Source organism: Nothobranchius furzeri, chromosome 2, assembly GCF_043380555.1.
Source record: "Nothobranchius furzeri strain GRZ-AD chromosome 2, NfurGRZ-RIMD1, whole genome shotgun sequence".
In the NCBI taxonomy this organism is placed as follows: domain Eukaryota; kingdom Metazoa; phylum Chordata; class Actinopteri; order Cyprinodontiformes; family Nothobranchiidae; genus Nothobranchius; species Nothobranchius furzeri.
The window spans coordinates 23,704,901-23,711,030 of record NC_091742.1 but is presented as its reverse complement, the minus strand read 5'-3'; positions in this window follow the sequence as shown (position 1 = coordinate 23,711,030).

Sequence of the window (6,130 nt, the reverse complement as noted above, 5' to 3'; positions counted from 1 at the left end):
GTCACGTGGGTCTGATGCTCATTCATTATACAGAATTTTAGGCTTTTAATACACTTAAACAGAAGAGTGAGAAAAAAATTCACCCCCCTCAGAGTTGTTATGAGTGTAAACTAGATCATTTAAACCAAAAACTTGTTTTGGTACCAGGCTGTAAACATGTTTATTTCTGCTGTGAAAGTGGTATTTTTAACATGGGAGTCAATGAGGATTTGCTCGCTTCTGACACCAGCCCCTAGTGGATGAGGGTGGAACTGCAAATTATTTGATTTCTGGGTTTGCTTCAATTTTTGACCCGCATTGTGGGGGCTTGATTTATACATTTAGTCAGTTCAAAAGAACATGCACAGACATTATTCTTTCTATTTATTTCCAAAGGGGGGGAAGTGAAATTTTTGGTGTGGCACACCAAGGTAGCCTGGCCTGCCAGACTCGTCCTCTATTTAATTCTGCATAGAGAATGAGTCTGGTAACTCACAGGCAGAGAGGCACTAGGGGGGCGGGACTAGGAAGCTCAAAAATGACCAATCAGTAAAAAGACGGAAATCCCGACTGTACCGCACGACGCGGTGGATTTCTAGTTGTAGTAAAAAAATAGCATCTGGCAACGGCACAAACACCTCTTATTTGTCTTTAGAAGAAATGCTTTTAGCGCTTCTACTTGGGGTTTTAAAGACATCTGAGTCCTTTAGATTAGAGGAAAGAGCCGCAGCGAACTCCGCCGCTGTCTTCATTGTTTATGAGCAACTGAGCATCGCTGTGTGTGACGTTTGCGACGCTGTAGTTTTTTAGCTGTAGTAAAAATGGAGTCTGGCGACAACATCTTTGTTTAGAAGAAAGGCTTTTAGCACTTCTACTTGTTGTGGTTTTAAAGACATGTTCAAATCCTTTAGAACAAAGGAAAGAGCCGCAGCTAGCTCCACTTCAGTCGCCACGTTTATGACAAACTCGGCGTTGTGGTGCGTGACGTACGCTACTCGGCGCTGATTGGCTCGGTTAGAATTCTCACAGGGTGTGGCTGTTTGAATAGGAGAGTTCCCAGACTCTTTCTCATTGCAGAATTAAACAGAGGAGGAGTCTGGCAGGCCAGGCTAACACCAAGTGGGTCCTTGTGGTAACTCTGGTAGAGCTTAGCCTGTAGCGGTGCATCGCAATGCTCCTTCAGTAATAACCCTAACCCATCCAACACATTTAGCGGATATTTGAGAAGCACACACATTTAAGTAGTAATGTCGGTTATTTCAGTTTTGATTGTATTAGGATATTAAAACAGTTTAATTTGCCCACAAAACCATCAGGATTTGATTTATGATGAGTCTCAGTGATGTACATATACAGTGATTTATTAAATCAATTATATTTTACATCACATTTTTAAAACCTATTGCTGTATAAGAAAAGATGAATGTGTGGTTGTGTGAACATGAATGTCAATTATTAAGGAGGTGAGGGGATGGTCTTCCCTGGGGGGGGATGGGGCATTGGGGTGGCTCCCCTAGCCCCCCCTTGAGAGTGCCACTGCAGAAGAAAGTAAAACTCTATACCAGAGAAAAGTGAATCTTGACACGACTGCTGGAACAGAAGGAAGAAAAGGTTGTTAGGAATGGAACGCTGTATTAGAGGGAAGTGCGGCTTCGCCTGGGATCCTACAAATGAGCTCTACCAGGTGAAGTGTCACAAAATATCATTTTTCACGTCCATCAATAACCTGAAGAAAACTAATTCACAGAGGTGTGATCAAGTCACTGCTTTACAAGTCACAAGTAAGTCACAAGTCTTTCTAGTCAAGTCTCAAGTCCAAGTCAAAGACAACCAAGTCCAAGTTGATGATCAAGAAGTCCAAGTCAAGTCTAAGTCCTTAACTCAGAATTTTCAAGTCATAATCAAGTCATCTGTCCAACTTCAATTTAATGACAACAATTTTGCGTACCTTATTGTAAAGTGTTACCAAGTGCTGCTGCATTTAGCAGTAAATCAAACCCAGAACCAAGAAGGATTTATGATTCTTGTCCATGTCGTGCCACTTTTGTGCTAAAATACCAAATATGCTCAAGTCATCAAGTCAACAGATGCAAGTCTATTCAAGTCGCAAGTCATTGGCGTTCAAGTCCGAGTCAAGTCGTAAGTCATTATAGATTTGATCAAGTCAAGTCAGAAGTCATTAAAATAACGACTCGAGTCTAACTCAAGTCCACGTCATGTGACTCGAGTCCACACCTCTGCTAATTCACAAAGTCAGAAAACCTGTTAAACAAAACCAGGAGGATGGAAAAATAATCCAAGACACAGCGCACCAATCAAAAGTGCACCAGCCTGACGAAGACACTCATTAGAACCTTTTAATGTTAATTTAAATTATATCTTTTGTAATTTCATTTTCATGTGCACTACAGCTCTAGAACTTACGGCATCGTCAAAACAGGCAACACAAATGACTTCAGGGAAGACAACTTTTGATTGCATAAAAAATAACTGTTTAGATAGTTTAAATGGAGGAAATCTGTAACACACTCACACACACACACACACACACACACACACACACACACACACACACACACACACACACACACACTATCTTCATCTACCGTCAATCATCAATAACAATGCCTTATTTGTCAGGGAGGAATGTTTACAATAGGAACACCCCTGTGGGCATGTCGGCCCATCCCTCCACACTGCAGCGTGTCAGTGTGCCACCAACTACCGAGTGTAAACTGAATGAGGTCACAACGGGATGGGGTCATTAGCTAAACAAACCCACTGACCTCGAGGGATGAAGAGAAGCACAGAGAGGAGATCTCCATCCAGGACTGAATTAAGTCAGAGATTCACCACCACCATCCAACATAGGAGGGAGAGTCAGAGATATGTCTGTATTTAACTTCAGACTGATAATTCATGTTCTGTCAAACTTTTTTTCCCCGTTCCACAGGAAATGTTTTATTTATGACTCCTTTGGGGCGCTTTTAAAACCTGTTTCAGTATGTAAACACAAGTGTTTACTTTAAAATTTATATCTGTGAAAGATGAAGAAACATAATGTACATCCTGTGTGACTGATAAGCTAATGGCTAGGCTGGACACAACTTAAAGGGACTTTAGGGAGATTTTAATTTTTTTGCTCGCGATTGCCCCCTCAGGCCAAAAGTGTAACGGCAGCTTCAATAGTAGGCCTGTGCACGAGGCGCGCACGCTGTACGTGCACACTCCTTAACAAAAATAACAGCTGAGACAGTCCTGTGTGTGTGTGTGTGTGTGTGTGTGTGTGTGTGTGTGTGTGTGTGTGTGTGTGTGTGTGTGTGTGTGTGTGTGTGTGTGTGTGTGTGTGTGTGTGTGTGTGTGTGTGGCCCGGAGGACAGAGGACAGGAGAACACGCAGCTAACTAATTAAATAATTTGGTTCTGTAGCTTTCTCTTCAGCACAGCCGACAAAGGTTTATGATGGGTCAGTCCTCCTGCATGCTCAGATCATTTTCTTCTCTTGATGATCCATTGATTCCTTCAGATTGCTGCTCTGTCTGTTGGAAACCCTTAGAGCGATCCCGGCTGTTGTTTCAGTTATTTGAGTCAAACGGCTTGGGTTAGGGCCATATTTTTGTGTTTGTGTGTTCTTGACGTCATTGTGTTTATTGTGTTTTTAAAGTAGGGCAGGGTCACAACAGACTGGACAAAAACCGTCCCGCGGAGGCTCCCAAACACAAAAACACACGTTAAAAGCTTGTGAAAACCAGGCTCAGCATAAGTATTTTTCACACTTGTGTGATAAATAACTCTTTTTTGTTTTTTGTAAAAGCCTCTGCTTCATTTTTACAACTTTATCTAAAGTCCATTTATTACCAGAACCTTCCAAATATTGATGACTGAAACGATTTATCGGAGACGCTGTCCTCTGTGAGTGTGTTGTTTGTTGTCCGGGAGCATATTTGCGTTTGTGACGCGTGTAATCTGCATGCTCTCTAATCCCGGAGCAGGTGGCTGGGAGTTTTGCAGCTCCAGTAGGGGGGCACACGTCTATTCCTCCTCTAAACACACACACAAATAGACACACAGATTCACACACACTTCTGCCCACAAGCACATCCCAACACATTATCTCCAGGAAGAGGAAGCTCACACAGACACACACCTGCACTGGTTTTTTCACGCACCTGATTCTCATAAACATGCGTGTCGCTGAGGGACAGGTAACAGCAGGATGAAGAGCATGTGCAGATATTTCCATTTTGGTCATCGTCCTTCACGACGAACACGATCGCCTCTTCGCTCCAAACAGGTGGGCTGATGGAGAGAGACACCTGTCAGCAAGCTGTGCTTCCATCTCATCTGCTGCTATACCTTTTCCATCTACCCAAGATGGTCTGAAATAATGGTGATGTCAATAAGAATGAGTTAAAGAAACTAAAAAATATTTAAAGATCTTTTAAGGACGCCAAAGCAGCTATATAGCAACGTCCTGAGGACGTGACGCTTACGATGACAGTGCCTTCATTCTCCAACTTATATCTGTTTTCATTATTGAGAGTCACTTAATTTTGACGGATAACCTACAAAATTTTCATTTTTAGCAAGCTACAAAAATTTAGTTTTAGGTCTGGCTAATCTGAAATGTGTATAAATAAATAAATAAATAAATAAATAAATAAATAAATAAATAAATAAATAAATAAATAAATAAATAAAATCACACCAGACGTTTGTATTCGAAATGTGAAGAGGCCTAAAACAAACGTTAAAGCTGCTGCCAATGACTCATTAGGATCACTATGGTAACCATACACCTGTGTCTCATACTCATTGACAGCAAACCTAATGGGAGGCTGACAGGAATGCAGATTTCATTTTTTGTGTTTTTGTTTCTTTTGTAAAAATGTAATGTTAGTTTATTACATATTTATAAACAGCTATTTTCTGTCACTACTTAAAGGAGTACCTTAGGTCTTTAACGTGGGTTTCTGTTGAAAGACTGTGAAGAATGATTTGGTGTCTGTTGGAGAAAACTCTTCGAACCACCTGAGTCTGGAAACAGAGTAGTTCTGATCTGATTGATAAGCTAATGGCCAGTCACAGCTCTTGTCAGTTACAACATAGATTTCTGCTGTCTTCATGAACCTTTACACCCTCATCAGTTTCACCGCTGAGTTGGCAAAAATATTAAGAATGGAAAACAAGAAGTACTGATTATAGCTGCCTCTGCTGCTTATTTATATTGTGAAATAACCACAGCTTTCTATGGTGGTGGTGGTGATGATGATGATGATGATGATGGCGGTGGTGATGATGGTGATGTCAATGAGAATGAGTTGGTGGTGGTTGTAATGATAAATATAAATGACCCGCACTTGTATAGCATCTGTCAGAGTAAGGACTCTAAAGAGCTTTACACTACAGTGTGTCATTCATCCATTCACACGCTACGATATAGCCACAGCTGCCCTGGGACGAACTGACAGAGGCAAGGTTACCGAGCACAGGCGCCACCGGTCCCTCCGATCGCCACCAGCAGGCAGGGTGGGTTAAATGTCTTGCCCAAGGAGACCACAGCAGAAATCTCTCTCATGAGCCGGGATCGAACCTGCAACCTTCCGATTACTGGACAACCCGCTAAACCTGTTGAGCTACTGCTGCCCGATGGTGGTGGTGATGATGCTGACAGTGGTGGTGATGGTGGTGGTGATGATGATGATGATGATGATGATGATGATGATGATGATGGCAGTGGTGGTGATGGTGATGATGGTGATGATGATGGTGATGATGATGATGATGATGATGATGATGATGATGATGATGATGGCAGTGGTGGTGATGGTGATGATGGTGATGATGATGGTGGTGATGGTGGTGACAATGATGGTGATGGTGATGGATGATGACGATGATGGTGGTGATGTTGATGGATGATGATGATGATGGTGGTGATGGTGATGATGGTGATGATGATGATGATGATGATGATGATGATGATGATGATGATGATGATGATGGCAGTGATGGTGATGGTGATGATGATGGTGGTGATGGTGATGGTGATGATGGTGATGATGATGATGATGATGATGATGATGATGATGGCAGTGGTGGTGATGGTGATGATGGTGATGATGATGGTGGTGATGGTGATGGTGATGATG